Source organism: Callorhinus ursinus, unplaced genomic scaffold (genome assembly GCF_003265705.2).
Source record: "Callorhinus ursinus isolate GAN/ISIS: 27379988/994484 unplaced genomic scaffold, GSC_fseal_2.0 scaffold90, whole genome shotgun sequence".
NCBI lineage: Eukaryota > Metazoa > Chordata > Mammalia > Carnivora > Otariidae > Callorhinus > Callorhinus ursinus.
Window position 1 is genome coordinate 2,360,701 of NW_027397152.1, and position 16,019 is coordinate 2,376,719.

The 16,019-nt window shown below is 44.6% G+C and overlaps 1 long non-coding RNA gene and 1 pseudogene across 1 annotated transcript; one reads left to right on the top strand and one right to left on the bottom strand.

Annotated features, from left to right (window-relative positions):
* The first annotated feature begins 3,193 nt into the window (after window positions 1-3,193).
* LOC141371728 (uncharacterized) lies at window positions 3,194-4,364 on the top strand. The gene is made up of 3 exons (XR_012376901.1): window positions 3,194-3,439; window positions 3,844-4,050; window positions 4,181-4,364. It is a non-coding gene; the product is annotated as an uncharacterized lncRNA (long non-coding RNA).
* Window positions 4,365-11,128: 6,764 nt separating this feature from the next.
* On the bottom strand, window positions 11,129-11,924 carry LOC112813352 (translocon-associated protein subunit gamma-like; annotated as a pseudogene).
* Window positions 11,925-16,019: the final 4,095 nt, after the last annotated feature.

Below are 16,019 nucleotides of genomic sequence, written 5' to 3' on the forward strand. Positions count from 1 at the left end.
ACAGTGTAGGAGGGTTCCCCTTTCTCCACATCCCTGCCAACATCTGTCGTTTCCTGACTTGTTAATTTTAGCCATTCTGACTGGTGTGAGGTAGTATCTCATTGAGGTTTTGATTTGGATTTCCCTGATGCTGAGCGATGTTGAGCACTTTTTCATGTGTCTGTTGGCCATTTGGATGTCTTCTTTGGAGAAATGTCTGTTCATGTCTTCTGCCCATTTCTTGATTGGATTATTTGTTCTTTGGGTGTTGAGTTTGATAAGTTCTTTATAGATTTTGGATAGTAGCCCTTTATCTGATATGTCATTTGCAAATATTTTCTCCCATTCTGTCGATTGTCTTTTGGTTTTGTTGACTGTTTCTTTTGCTGTGCAAAAGCTTTTTATCTTGATGAAATCCCAATATGAACTGCTTTCTTATACTGTCAATGGCTGGGGGATCCATTAATTTCTGCAAAAAAAATGTAGAAAAAATGCTTTTGGAAAAAATATGCCTTTGGGAATATTTACTTTGGATTATCTGCACCAACTCTTCTCCTACGATAGGGCCAATAGAGTTGGTTGCATGTGAAGATTTTTAAAAAATTAATTTATTGAGCTGCAAATCACATACAGAATGATTTTTACATTCAAATTTTGAAAAGCTGTATTGTTTGATTTGGAAAGGATGGATGGGCTATGCACCACTTTTTTTTATATCCCAAAACCTGAAGAGTGCCTTATTGTTGATTCCCAGTGCTCAGGACTGACTTTTTTTTTTCCTCCAATAGCTGAAAATGGAGACTTCTGGGTACTTTTTTATTTCTTCTTTCTTCACAGTTTTAAAAGAGCCTCTTGCCTCCACTGTTTGTCATTATGTGTACTGAAGTACAGAATAGAAAATGCAAAACAAGACAGCTGTACAGGAGGTTTTTCTTTTTAAAGAAGTGGATAGACAAATGGCACAAGGTTCACTGTTCTTGCCAGCTGAGAGCTGAGCTTCCAGAAAGCGCTACTTTAGGGGAACAAGTGATGTAGTGTGGAAGGTCTGAAAGTCTTCATTGACACAACAGCCGGGAGCCTCTTGTACCACATTGTCTGGTATGCGCTGCCCTTCGGAAACCAGCTCTTGAGACTGCCACACTCCCAACATCCCCCAACGCTTAAAAAATTGTTTTTGTTTTTTGTTTTGTGTGTGTGTGTGTGTGTGTGTGTGTTTTGTCATTGTTCTTAGTTTTCTAAGGGAAGTTCCTGAAAAGGTGTTTGTTTTTGTTTATCTTTGCCCTTTGGGTGTTAGTCAATGATTCCCATAATCCCATGGGGGCCTGGGCAGTAAGGCCATGACCCTGACAAATCAGTCTAGCATTAGTGTTTGTTTTCTGAGCTGCAAGCAGAAAGGAGTACTGGAGTGGAGGAACATAAGGCAAATCTGAAGCTGATGATTTAAGCCATTATTGATAGTTTCCCAGGTTTCTTGAAGGTTGATGTGGAGAGATTTAAGTTTATTGTAAGAAATAACCTTCCTGTGGAACAAGATATTAAAAGTTATAGGTTTGTGGGCGCCTGGGTGGCTCAGTTGGTTAAGCGACTGCCTTCGGCTCAGGTCATGATCCCGGAGTCCCGGGATCGAGTCCCACATCAGGCTCCCTGCTCAGCGGGGAGTCTGCTTCTCCCTCTGACCCTCTTCCCTCTCGTGCTCTCTATCTCTCATTCTCTCTCTCTCAAATAAATAAAATCTTTAAAAAAAAAAAAGTTATAGGTTTGTATCAGTGAAGTTGTAGACTCATTTGTAAACATAGAGAGCTCTTCAAGGAAGACACAGTGATCTGTGGCATGTTGGTTTGGTCCAGAAGGGCTGGGGCCAGGCAACCTCTTCATCGATGTCTTTCATTCAAGTCTTAACAGAGCTCTCATTATGTGTCTCGAGAAAGGATGCGGCCTGTGCTCCTAACTTTGAGGAACTCAGAGTCAGAGACCCGTAGCCTGGAAGATCCTTAGAGATCAGTACTCCACGCTTATTCTGCAGGGAGCACTGAGGCCTGGAAGGGTGATTTGCTCAAGACTACACTGAGAGTTAGTGGCAGACTCGACTTTCTGGAAGCTAAATCTTTTTACTTCCAGCTTGGTATTTTTCCATTCACCTATTGTTGAAACTGCTCTATAGCTGTTAGAGAGCAACTCAAGACAATATATAATTAAGTGTAAATTGAATAATCAGTTGCCATCAAATATGGGGAGAGTGCATTGTTAACTGTAGTTGTCTGGATGTATATGACAGATTTTGAGGAATTGGGTATGGTGAGGACATTACAAAAGAACCCGAAAAATCTGGTCTCTGTTCTGTGTTGTTGGGGGACATACACGAAGAAATTTACATCCTTCAGTCCAAGGCCAAAGCCTTTAAAGGTGCTCTCTGTTGGTGCACAGGCGCCCACGAAATTCCCCTGGCAAAGATCAAAGTGAAAGCAGGGCTGGGTTGGGAGGTCAGGGGTGGGAGAAGAAGTGCAGTCCAGGTGCTTCACAGATTTCTGAGTAAGCTTGGAAAGGCCAGCATACCTTTGGGGATGAACCTAGATTGCTAGACCTTTGGGTCTATGACAGGAGGGTCCCTTGTACAAGTCTGGATGTAAAGAACTTGAGTTGTCCCCCCACCCGATAACTCCTGCTTGGCTGTTAGGAGTTAGTTCTTGGCCTTAATATTTGATTTCTTCTCGCCCTCTATGCCATATAGGTTTCCTTTCCCTTTGTAGAGGATTGCCGAAAGCAAAAGTAACAATCAGAACCATCTGCCACTTAAACAAGAGGAGATGTATCACTTTTAATAGAAAGGATGCTTGTTCCTACAGCAGAAGGGTAGTCATCAGAGAGGAAAGCCTGTGGTTACTGCTCTGCAGTCAAGTTGGTGGGGGGGGGTGGGGGGTCCCCAAAGAGCAAACATCAGATACAGAGAGTTAGAGGCCAGAGGGAGCACAGTGCTGGCTCAGGGAGCCGGAAGTTCAGTGCCTCTGCAGCAGGGCTGGAGTTTAGAGCAGGGGGCAGGCCCTGAGGCATCTAGTGAGGGGGGCGGGGAGGGGGAGGCTGAGGCTGAGTCTGAAGAATCCAGATCTGGAGGGTCCTGTAAGAAAGTAGATTTTAGAAAACAAATAAAGAGAAATAAAACAAAAAAGTTAAAAAAAATGTAGATTTTACCTCAAGGGCAATGGGGAATATTAGTATCATTTAAATTTTAGAATGTTTGGATTGCAGTGTGGGATGGCTTATGAAAAAGGGAGGAAGAGAAACAATGGAATCAATGAGACTAATTACAACACTGTTCCAGCAGTTGAAGTGAGGGGAACTGATGGTCTGAACCATGTAGGGGCAGAACCGGGAACAGCGCTTTTGGGCCTCAGGGCAAACATCCCAAAATTGACCTTCAGACAACTCTGTAATTCAAGATTTGCCCTGCAAATGGGTGTGACTGGTAATGTGCCTTTCAATAACTTTCAATTAAACTAAACATTCTGGATATTTAGTGCTATTTTAAAAGTGCTATTCTTTTAAAACAATTATGTACATAAAAAAAAAAATCTACCTCCTTTAGATTTTTGTCTACAGGAACAAAGTACAGTCAACCCCTGGCAGTTGGTCTGGGACGGAGGTGGGTGAGGGAGGGAGGTAATCAGATTTAGGAGATATTTAAGAAGTAGGATGGACAAGGAAAGCTTTTGAGGGGGAAAATATTTTGAATTCATTTTTTTAAGTTTTTTTAATTGAAAGAGTAATATATGCTATGGTAAAATTCAAACAGTACTAAAGATATACAATGAAAATATGTCTCCTTAACCAAAGTCAACCAGTGTTAATAGTTCTTATGTACTCTTCTAGAAATTTTTTGTGCCAGTGTAAACTTATATAGGTATTACTGGGTGAAGTGGGGAGACCCTGGGCCCTGGTGCCTTGATCCAGCCAGACCAGAAGGAGTCGCCGAAGATTCTTGGTCTTGTCACGAGAATGAATTCAAGAACAGACACATAAACCTGGATGAATAACACAAGCAGAAAAGTTTGTGAAAGTGAAAAGTGAGCTCTGGAGGTATGAGAGCTGTGTGCCCTGGGGGTGGGTTTCTATCTTTTATTGACAGTTGTTAACTAGGGGTTTGACTATTTACTACTTGGGGTGGGAGGCAGGGTTTCCCAGTTTTTTTTTTTCTTAATTTGGTCAGGAGTTTCCTGTGATGGCATTGGCCATTTTGGGCCTATCTGGTTTGATCCGGCTTCTTGTGGAGTGCTGTGGGGACAGGCCTCTGACCTTCCCAGTATCTGCCCATGACTTCCTCATTGTTGACCTCCAGGTATCCTGTCAGAACCTAACTAACTGCCTACTCTAACATAGGCATACCTCAGAAATATTGTGGGTTCAGTTCCAGATCACTGCAATAAAGTGAGTCAAATGAATTTTTTGGTTTCCCAGTACATCTAAAAGTCATGTTTATACTATACTGTACTCTATTAAGTGTGCAATAACATTGTGTCTCAAAAATTGTACATGCTTTAATTTAAAAATACTTCATTGCTAAAAATGCTATCATGTGAGCTTTCAGTAAGTTGTAATCACTGATTGCAGATCACCATAACTAATACAATAATAATGAAAAAGTTTGAAATATCATGAGGATTACCAAAATGTGATAGAGACATGAGGCGAGCAAGTGCTGTTGGAAAAATGGTGCCCCTAAACTTGCTCGATGCAGGGTTGCTGCAGACCTTTGATTTGTAAAAAAAAGGCAATATTTGCAAAGCACAATAAAAAGAGGAATGCCTGTTCTTTTTAATATTTTTGCAAAAATAATATTTGTATTAAAATAAATATTAAAATGTTTAATATCTCTCTTTTTATAAAACGGGGAACACACTATGCACCCTGCTCTTCCCTTTACTAATTCACTGAAACATTGTCTTTTGGCAGTTTTGCCACATCTACTTTATTCTTTTTAATGATTGCTTAATGGTCCATTGAATTAATGTGTTATCATTATCTATATTGGTTTGCAAACTGATGGACTTCAGGGCTGTTTCCAGTTTTTGATATTTGAGTTAGATTATAAATAAGAGCAGACACATGAATTAACGAAGGAAGAATTCTAGGTGGTGAAAAGAGGTTTACACATGAACAGGGACCCCTAGCATTTTTGTGACTGAGGAGCTAGCTGTTCTTGACTTGCCTCAGCCTGAAGGTGACATATTTATGAGGGCAGGGGTGGGAGAGCAGTGGGTGTTTATGCAGACCTTCGAGTCTGTGTGTAGAACTGGAATGTGACTTGAGAGCTGGGCATTTCTAACAGGCAGTACCCACTTCGTCAGCAATTAGAGATCTTTCAGGGGAAGAGGTGTGAACACCGACCACATTCCCCTCCATAGAAATGCCTCCTTGCCCCTCCATAGCTGTCACCCTATTGCATTCTATTTTTTTTGAAAGATTTTATTTATTTATTTGACAGAGAGAGCGAGGGAGCACAAGCAGGAGGAGCAGCAGAGGGAGAGGGAGAAGCAAGCTCCCCGCTGAGCAAGGAGCCTGATGCGGGGCTCGATCCCAGGACCCTGGGATCATGACCTGAGCCGAAGGCAGACGCTTAAGGACTGAGCCACCCAGGTGGCTATTGCATCTAAATCTGCCTGCTATCGTAGTTGTTTCCCTGGGCACCCTCGCCGGAGTGAGAAACATGAAGGATTTGTAAAAGACAGAAAATAGGTTTGATGGCTTGAATAGAAAGTTATGTCAGGGGAGAACGAGAAATGGGCCATCTATGTAAAGCCACGCCCTTTCATCTAAGCCCATTTGCCCTCTCCCACTGCTGTTGGAAGAGTTCATCCCAGATGTGCCCATTTTTCAGTTGCATGATTTTGAGAGAGTCTCCCGCTTCAGTTCCCCTATCAGTAAAATGGGCATAAGTCCTGGTTGGCACAAGTACTGAGAAGGTTGAAGAAGCCAATGGATATGAATGGGCCTATTTCACTTTTTCCAAGGCCTTCACAGAATGGAATTTGTATAAGGCAATATGTGATCCAATCCAAGACAGTGAAGCATAAGCATAATCTATTCTTTCCTGAGATGTGCTTGCCAGCGGCCAAGGTAAGCCTCTTATACCCTCAGCCTGTGTGCTTTATTTAAACAATTCCTGAAAGTTCATCACCTTTTGGAAAATATTACCAAATTTCTTACCTATCACCTTTAGGAAAATATTACCAAATTGTATATCACTCTGTGGTTGGCAAAGAGACCTTAGCAACAGTGGTCTCATATAAGCCTCCCAGCAAACCATCCAGGGTAAGGAAGGCATATTTGATTCCCAGGTAGTTGGTGGTACAACAGGCTCAGAGAGATTGATGTAAAGAAACTGAGACTCAGAGAAGACACAGAAATAATAAGCAGCAGAGATCAGGAATAGGTCTCCTCTAGACAACTTACAGGACTGATGAGGTGAGAGATGACGGCCCTGCTCTCAGTCTGCCTAGGCTTGCGATTCTCGTGTCTGTTTTCCCCAGTCATATTTTACATCCTAATAGAATGCATGTCACTTTTAAAATAATTAAAAAAAAAGATTCTATTTATTTGTCAGAGAGAGAGAGCATGAGCTCTCTCTTACCATAACCCTATGAGGTAAGCAGAGCAAATAGGAGTAATTCCACTTTGCAGATGAGGAAATAGATTTAGGAATTGGGACCTGCCCAAGGTTAAACACCCAGTAAGGAGCAGAGCCAGAATGGGAACTTGACTCTTGGGTCAACAACTTCAATGCCCTTTTTATACTTTCATTAATGTTATTAGGCTTTTTATTATGCTTTTATTGTACATTTGTAACTTTTTCTAAAATTCAAATTAGATAACCTTGTGTAGACATTCATTACAAAACATTTATTGAGTACCTTGGTAAACTGGTCAGCATCTAGTTGCAAGAAAAGTAAATAAACAGTTACAGTCAAAGATATAACATACTTTGCAATTTGGAGATTTAATAAATGGTTTTTAATGACAGCATGGTGACAACTTTTCCTCAAAAGGTAATAATCACAATTGACTTTTGTAAAAAGTGGGAGAAGGAAGTCACACACACACATACCCGTGTGTGTGTAACGCGCACACCCCTGCCCCCCATCAGTGAAAATCATCTGAATTTTACATTCCAGTAAGTAACTGGCATTTTCTTGGCATACCGACCCGCAGGGGATTACAAGCTGCAGTGTTGTGTATCAGCAGAGGATGTCAAGTGGATTCCGGTATTCTGTTACTTTGATGTCACTGCCCAGCCTTGTTTTGGTCTTTTCCTTGCTAACAGATACCACAACATCATGTGGAAAAAAAGAGAATTTGTAATAATTTCCTTTGTAAACAGCATATTTCTTGCTTGATAATGAAGACTTTGCTTACAGAAGTCCTCGTGCTATTTTGGGGCCATAATTGGTTGTTGGTCTGCTCATCCTTCTTGGTTCTCCAGGGCAAAGGTGACCTGGAGCAGAGTCTAAGAGAGGACGGATGGGGCAACGGCTTAGAGATCAAAGATTAGACAGAGCAGTGCCTTCGGAGCGCTAGATTTGGAATTAAAAAAAAAAAGAAGAAGAAGAGCAAAACTCCTCTATATAGTGAAAAATTAACTTTACGCGAAGTAAAGGGAAGAGTTGAAGCAGAGCTATGACTTTTGCCCTCTGCTCCCAGGAGACGATCACTAGGCATCTAGAATGTCCCACTTCATAGGGATGTCTTTGCTCTGAGGCTGGGGCTGGCGACTGGACAGTCTAACGGTGTGATTTGTGACAGCTTTGGAACACGCTGTATCAGTTCCAGCCTCCAGAGGAGCTGAAGACTCTGGGTCAAAAGGGTGGGCAGTGTGTGATTGAGCCCTAGTAAAAGCTCCCGGACTCCAAGGACTTGGTGGATAAGGGTCACTGGTTGGCAACACTCGAGGATTGTCACACATTGTAACCAGGAGGAGGTAATGCCATCCAGGACTCCGCAGGAGATGACGAGAAGCTTTGTGTTGCCCCCCTCCCCCACAGATTTCACCCCATCTGTCTCTTCTTTTGGCTGGTTCTGATTTGTATCCTTTCGTTATAATAAAACTTTTACTGTGGGGCGCCTGGGTGGCTCAGTCAGTTAAGCGTCTGCCTTTGGCTCAGGTCATGATCCTGGGGTCCTGGGATCGAGCCCCATGTTGGGCTGTACGCTTAGTGGGGCTCCACTGCTTCTTCCTCTCCTTCTCCTTCTGACCCTCCCCCCACTCATGCTCTCTCTCAAATAAATAAATAAAATCTTTAAAAAAAACCACCTTTAATTGTAAGTACAGTGCTTTCCTGGGTTCTGTGAGTAGTTCTAGCAAAGTATCTTGAGTAGGTAGTGGGATCCCCAAACTTGTCTCTGGTGACTGAAGTGAGGGCAACCTTGTGAGCACTGTGCCTTTCACCTGTGAACTTTGTCCACCTGTGTCACTGGGGTCAGACATCATTGCATTTCCCAAAACCTGATTTTAGATTTAGATTTTGGCACTTTCTAGCTTGGTTACTTCTGTCAGCCTCAGGGATTTTTTCCCCCCTTAATTTGGGGGTCACCCCTGTTCTATTTTCCTTACAGAGTTAATTCTTAATGTGTGTAAGAGAATACGCTACTTAAAAACTGTGATGGGCCATCAAGATATATTAATATGACCGCAGTGGACGTAAATGGTGGGGATGAATGTAGCAGAGGCGTGAGTGAGACAGGCAAGACTTCATCCCATCATTCATTACACCAATGATTGTTGTGTTTCTATACTGTCTGCAGAGTGCTAGGGAGATAAGAGTGAAGAGTCAAGGCCCTGCCCCTGTGGGGCCCATATTCTACTCAGGGAGAGAGAGAACGAGAAGGCAAAAGTGGCAAATGATCACGCTGTGGTCACTGTTGGAAGCAAAGAGTGATATGGCAGGGCGCGGGTCCACTGGAAGAGACAGAGTGACCAGGAAAGAGCTATCAGAGGAGCTGACATTTGAATAAAGATTTTAAGGCAGAGAACTAGAGTGTTTTTTAGGTGGGAGACTAGCAAGGGCAAAGCGCCTGAGGTGGGAAGGAGGTCGGTGTGTTCGAAGAATAGGAGGTAGGTCTTTGTGGCTGGATTGGGAGAACATAAGGTGGGACATATGCACGGGTCAGATGATGAAGGGCCTTATTTTCCAGGAAAAGGAGTTGGGATTTTTATTTTAAGAGTGATGTGAAGCTAAGTCGATTTTAAGTAGGCAAGTTACATGAATTGCTTTAAGAAGACATTCCAGCTGCGGCATGGGGAAGAGCTGAAGCAGAGAGAGAGGTCATCAGGAGACCATGCAGTTATTCAGGTGAGAGCCTGGCAGAGGACAGATAGAGAAATGGTCGGATACTAGCTCTATGCTTTTAAAGTAGAGCCAAACGCCTTGCAGGTGGATTAGACGGTGGCGCTGGGGAGGACACGAGGAAGAAAGGTGTGTTGGGTCCTCTGGGAAGCAGATGCCAAGGAGTGGGGAGTGTAAGGGGTATCAGAGGTGGGCTATGTCTATGAAAGGAAAGGGGAGAGGAAGCAGGATTGGTCAGGGAGAGCCTCGGTCTGAAATGCAGGTAAAATCTTGGGCAACCCGTTGGGGAACTTCAGGGCAAAGGTGTCTTGGGAGGGGAGGTTCCATTGGGCAGAAATGTCCGGGCCCTAGTGACCCCTCATGTTGCTCTCAGTCATTGGTGGGGGGCTGCCTGGGAGGAGTTTGCCCCGGCTTAAAAACTGAGACAGATCCTGAAGTTTCTACCAGCTGGAGGCTGACAGCTGACTGCATTTCTTACAGCTGATCAGCAAGCTCTCGCCTGAGGACAGATCCAAGCGGGTCACCGCCATGGCTACCAAAGTCCATCCCTTGTATCATGTGGACCCATCCTCCGGACACATGGTGGGGGGCGGGTAGCCCTTCCAGAGTCCTAGTGAGCTCTCTTCCTAAAGGGACTTAGAAAAGGATGGTCTGTGGATTAACCACAGGCTATTGCTGCAGCTGGTCTTGGGGCTGCAACTGATAAATGACTGTCTCCCTGCTCCATTATCCACTCCAAATTCCACTGTCCCTCTCTGCCAGAGATTATTCCCACTCTCATCTCTGCTGGCCTTGATGGCTTGCCTGGTGGAGAAACCCAAGCCCTTATTCTTGAGGCGGTCTGAGACCCCAATAACCTCACCCTTCACTGGCTGTGCTGGGCTTGCCATTCACATCACAGTCAGGCAACGGAGTGCCAAGAGGTGCCCATGGGGATCACCCGAGTTCCATACATATTCCTGCCCCATGTGTTTAGTAGCATTCCATCTCGTTTTGCTGGGCAGGCTCAATATCCCTGTCTCAGTCCCCACTCAAAGCCACCACCTTGCGTGTCACCCAGGATATGGGCTAGAGCAGTATTCCTAGGTATCCAACGTATTGTCTCCAGAACAAAGAAGTCCATGAGGTATTGTGCTTCCTTTGTGGATGCAATATGCCGCAGTTTGTCTTTTCTTTATAGGAGATGTCCTAGCATGCCTCTGACCTCTGGATCCCCCAAACTATTGCGGGGAAGGTCCCTAGAATCTTCATAGAGTTTATATCACACCCTCTTGAATGAGTGTGTCTTGCCAAGACTTCCAGGGGCCTTCTTGTTCCTTCTCTCCAATCAGCACAATGCCATTGATGCGGTGGATCAATGTGGTGTTCTCCGGGATGTCCGCATGGTCTAGATCTTTTCTGAATGTATCATGACAGAGATTGGGAGAGTTCTTATAGCCTGGGGGAAAAGCCTAATGAATGTTGCTCAGTCCATGTGAATGTTCCTTCTGATCCTCTTTCCTGATTGGGATACAGAAGAATGTGTATGTTACATCGATGGCCACATGTCATGTATTTGAAGTCATATTTATCTGCTGTAGCAATGAGACCACATCCAGTGTGGTGGCTGCAATCAGGGCTTGAATTGAGCTCGCTGTAGTCTACCGTCATTCTCCAGGATCCATCTATTTTCTGTAGGAACCGGACTGGAGAATTAAACAGAGTTATGATAGAGACCACTATCCCTTGAGATCCTTAAGGGTGGTGCTGATTTCTGTCTTCCTTCCAAAATGGGATATACATATATATAATTTTTTAAATTTATTTTTCCCCTTTCAATTCATTTAATTTCAACAATCTGTCAAAAAAGAGCCAATAAGCAAATATTGAATTACATTTTGTTGGGTTTTTCAAACCCTCCACTGCAGACTATAAAAACGTCTTGTGCGTCTCTCACCCTGATCACCCTGCTACTTTTCCATATTCCACGGGCCACGCATAGATGCAAAGCCGGCACGGTCTACTTGGAGCCAGTAGACAGGAGGACGAGGAGGCCTGATGAAACACTTACGGACAAAATAGAGTTCACTGTGGGGTTGAAGTTCGTCAATATAAAGAAGGAAGCAACAATGACCAAGACCAGAAATAGGGTGTTGTTATAGAAGATGGAAAGTGTTGTGGCTTCATAGTCAGCAACTTCCCTCTTCTTCCACAAGATTCTTTCATCTTTTTCCTTTCAAGACATCTTTCTGGGGCGCCTGGATGGCTCAGATGGTTGGGTGTCTGCCTTCGGCTCAGGTCATGATCCCGGGGTCCTGGGATCGAGTCCCCCATTGGGCTCCCTGCTCCTTGGGAGCGTGCTTCTCCCTCTGCCTCTCTCTCTCTGTCTCTCATGAATAAATAAATAAAATATAAAAAAAAAAGACATCTTTCTGTTATCAGCTTCAGAAAGTTTTCAAGTCACTTCTTTGGCAACAGCATCCTCCCTCTTCTGTGCTACTAGATGGGGATGGTGGACATGATGAAGTCGTTCCTGAGGAAGAGCGTGGAGGACTTGGCTGAGAGGTTGCAGCTAAAATCCTGCAGGAGCAGATCCTCCTCAGATTGCTGCTTGCAGCCACCTTTGGGGGCCATGGTGGAGCTCATATTTTATTTTATTTTTTTTTTAAGATTTTTATTTATTTATTTGAGAGAGAATGAGAGATAGAGAGCACGAGAGGGAAGAGGGTCAGAGGGTCAGAGGGAGAAGCAGACTCCCTCAGAGGGAGAAGCAGACTCCCCGCTGGGCAGGGAGCCCGACATGGGACTCGATCCCGGGACTCCAGGATCATGACCTGAGCCGAAGGCAGTCGCTCAACCAACTGAGCCACCCAGGCGCCCGGTGGAGCTCATATTTTAAATTGAAGTGTAGTTGACACAATGTTACATGAGTTTTAGTATACAACATAGTGATCGGACAACTCTGTATGTACGCTGTGCTCACCACAAGGGTAGCTGCCGTCTGTCACCATACAACACTGTTACAATAGCATTGACTAAATTCCCTGTGCTGTACTTTTCACCCCCATGACTTATCCCATAATTGGAAGCCCATACCAACCCCCCCCAAACACACCCCTTCACCCTTTTTGCCCACCCCTCTAGCTCTCCTTCTCTCTGGCAACCACCAGTTTGTTTTGGGATATTGTTTTTTATTTACCACATTGCCTTAGAGGTGTGAGAATGGGGAGAGGCACAATTTCAGAAGCTTCCCCACTGTGATAGCTCTTATCGCATACACCAATGACCCAACATAGCGACTTTCCCAACAGCCAAAATCAGTTCCAGTTACACATATAGGAATGGGGCAATGACCACCAGGTGGGGCCATGGACCCGTGGAGCATCTTGAGATGGATTTCAGCCAGGACTCCATTTTGATGGGTCAGGAGTCCATCAGTCTAGTCCACCAAGCAGTCCATGTCCACAATGACAATTTCAGGTCTCTGAATATCAGGATCATTTCAGACCCTATGTCATACTGGATACTCCCCCCTCCTCTGGTTCACAGTTGCCCAAGCAAATGGCTGTTAAGGCCCTTTGCCAGAAGGACCGGTGGAATTATTACAATATATACTTGCAGTAGGGTCCTTCCTCCTGGGGACTCATCCACATTTTCATTCAGTAGATTTCAGGTCTGAAAACAATTTCAGATGTAGGAACTGGGCAAGGGATCATGACATTTTTTAAGTGTCTTTAAAACATTTTATATTTAACTGTGGTTTAAAGACCTATAATAAAACTTATCATCTTACCGATTTTTAAGTGTGCAATTCAGTAGTGTTAAGCATATCCACGATGTTGGGCAGCCCAGCTCTAGAACTTTCTCATCTTGCAATACAGAAACTCTGTACCCATGAAACAACAACTCCCCGTTTCCCCCTGCCCGCCCCCCAGCCCCTGGAAACCACCATTCTACTTTTTGTTTCTATGACTCTGACTACTTTAGATACCTCATGTAAGTGGAATCATACAGTATTTGTTTTTTGTGTGTGTGTCTGGCTTAGTTCACTTAGTAAAATATCCTCAAGGTTCTTGCGTTGGGCTCCACACTGGGCATGGAGCCTGCTTAAAAAATAAAATAAAATGTCCTCAAGGTTCATTCACGTTGTAGTATATGACAGATTTGCTTCCTTTTTAAGGCTGAATACTATTTCATTATATGTATATAGCACATTTTGTTTATCCATTCATCCTTTGATGAACACCTGAATTACTTCCGTCTCTGGCCCATTGTGACTAATGCTGCTATGGACATGGGTGAGCGGATATCTCTTCAAGATCTTGCTTTCAATTCTTTTGGGGATATGCTAGGAGTGGGATTGCTGGATCATGTGGTAATTCTGTTTTTATTTTTTTGGAGGAACCACCATATTGTTTTCCATAGTGGATGCACCATTTTACATTGTTACCAACAGTGCTCAGGGGTCTCAATTTCTCCAGTTTCTTCTAGCTGGAGACTGTTCCATTCTCTTTATTATTTCTCCCTCAACTTTTGCTTGCAAACTGATTCCATATTGGTATTGTTAGCATTCTGCTTGGAAATCTCCTTAGCCACCTCCAACAAGTTTATTACATTCATTTTCTAGTTTCCAAATACCACAGGTTTCATAAATTATTCCACTGCTATATAGCAAAGATGACCCTTTCCTCTAAGCATCCAATAGCAATTTCCTCCCTGCTCAGCCAGCTGTACCAATAGTCTTCTTGCTGCCTGCCCTTTTTGCCTCTGTCTGCTCCCTGGGCCCAGTGCTAATGCCATGTGTTTTAGGTTTTAATTATGGCCATCTTCCACTTCCACGTACCAATTTCTGCTTCAGTATCTACTGCTGAATTGCAAATCACCCCCAAACTTAGTGGCTTAAGACAACAACGATTTATTCATTTCTCACAATTCTGTGGGTTGATCGGACAGTTTGGTCTTCAGGTCTTGCGTGGTGTGCTGTGTTTCGCCATGTTTGGCTGGAGGCTTGGATGTCGGGATGATTCTATGTGGTTTCAGGACCTCTTCCCCACGTGGTCTCACATCTTCAAGAATGCTCGTCCAAGCTTCTTTTATGCAACTGAATTTTAAGAAGCCCAGGCTTCTCACATGCAGTGAGGGAACTGCAAGACCTTTCAGGGTCTAAACTCTGGAACCTACACAATGGCACGTTCTGTTGCTCAAAGCAAGTTACAAGGCAAACCCAGATTCAAGTGGCAGTTGGAGAAAGAGCAACGCCTCTCGAGCAGAGGACCAGTAAACTCACATTGCAAAAGAGCATGGAAGGAGGCTGGTTCGGCAAGGACCATTATTTAAGGATTTTCCACACTTATTTAAGTTGAAGCCGCCTGTTCGGCACTGAAGTAGAGATGTCAAATGGGCACGTGGCTGTGTGTGCCTTGATCTCCGAGGCGGGCTGGGGCCTGGAAAGTGAATTTGGGAGTCATCTACATGTAGACATGATGCTTCCGTGAATTGTCCTGCCCACCCGGTTCCTGGTTGCTGTGTAAGTTTGGACTGTGGATGGGGAAGGGTGCGAGCGGAGTGCAGCTCATTGCAGCCAGAGCTGGGCGGGGCGGGGGGAGAAACCTTCTGTTCCGGCGGTGGCTCCGAGTCCTCCTCCCCACTCGGGCAGAGAGCACTTCGCTAGGCTTCTCCTTCCCTTCCCACCTCAGTAGAGCCCCCAGTGCTAGGGATGAGGTTAGGAGAGCTTGCCTGCACGCAGAGGACGGAGGGCGGGGAAGCGTTCTACTGCCTTGCTTTGCCACCTACAGAAAGGAACCCGGGAAACTGAGGACCACGTTGCCCTGCTCCATCTTCTTTCTGTTGTGCCGCTTTCCTGCCAGGTGGGAAAGCTGCACGAGGAACCCGATTCTACCCCTCCTGGCTGTTCTTCTCAGCCTTCATCTAGAAGACAGTAATTGGGCGTCATCACAATACTTGGTTAACCCAAACCTGATCACCTTTATTTTACACTTTTCTGTGTTTCTCGGGAAGAAGGGGGCTCTTCGCTCTCACTGTTTTAATATCTGGAAGAAGGGACAGCAAGAGTGAGGCTGAATCTAGCATTTCTGAAAGAAGGAGGTGATTTCAGACTTATTCCAAACCAGCTGGAAAGACAGGGGAGACCACCCCAACTTGTCCAAAGCAGGAAGCAAAGAGGAAGAGGGATTAAGAGTTGGAGACTGGGGTGCAGATCAAGATTCTAGTGCTACCCACTCTTTTAGGAGTTACTCTTCTCCGTAATTGTCCCTCAAGAAAGGGAAAACTGCCTTATGTGCCTCGTTCCCATCACTGCACCAACCTCTACCCTCCTGATAACTTAGGAGGAGCTGGGAATCTGTATTCTTTCCAACCTTAACGCCGTTTTCCGCACATTTGTTAACTCTCCAAGATCCTATTTTTAAACTGGGTCTGCTAATTTTTGCATTCTCCCCCTGCCTGCTTCCAGGGTGGGGCTGGGCTGGGGCTGGGGTGAGGCATGTACAAGAGTTTCTGGCTCCATCTCTCATTTCCTGAGCTGAGCTGGGTTGTACTAATTGACCTCAAGGGTCTCAGCTGTGCTAAGCTGGGTGTTTGTTAGATCTCGTTAGGCTCGTGATTAGTGCAGAAAATCTAGGTCAGAGGCAACTGGTTGGAGTGATGGTCTCAGGGGGCGTGAATAAAGGCGGGGAATAGCAAACAGGTTCCTGGTTCTGTGGGTGGGGT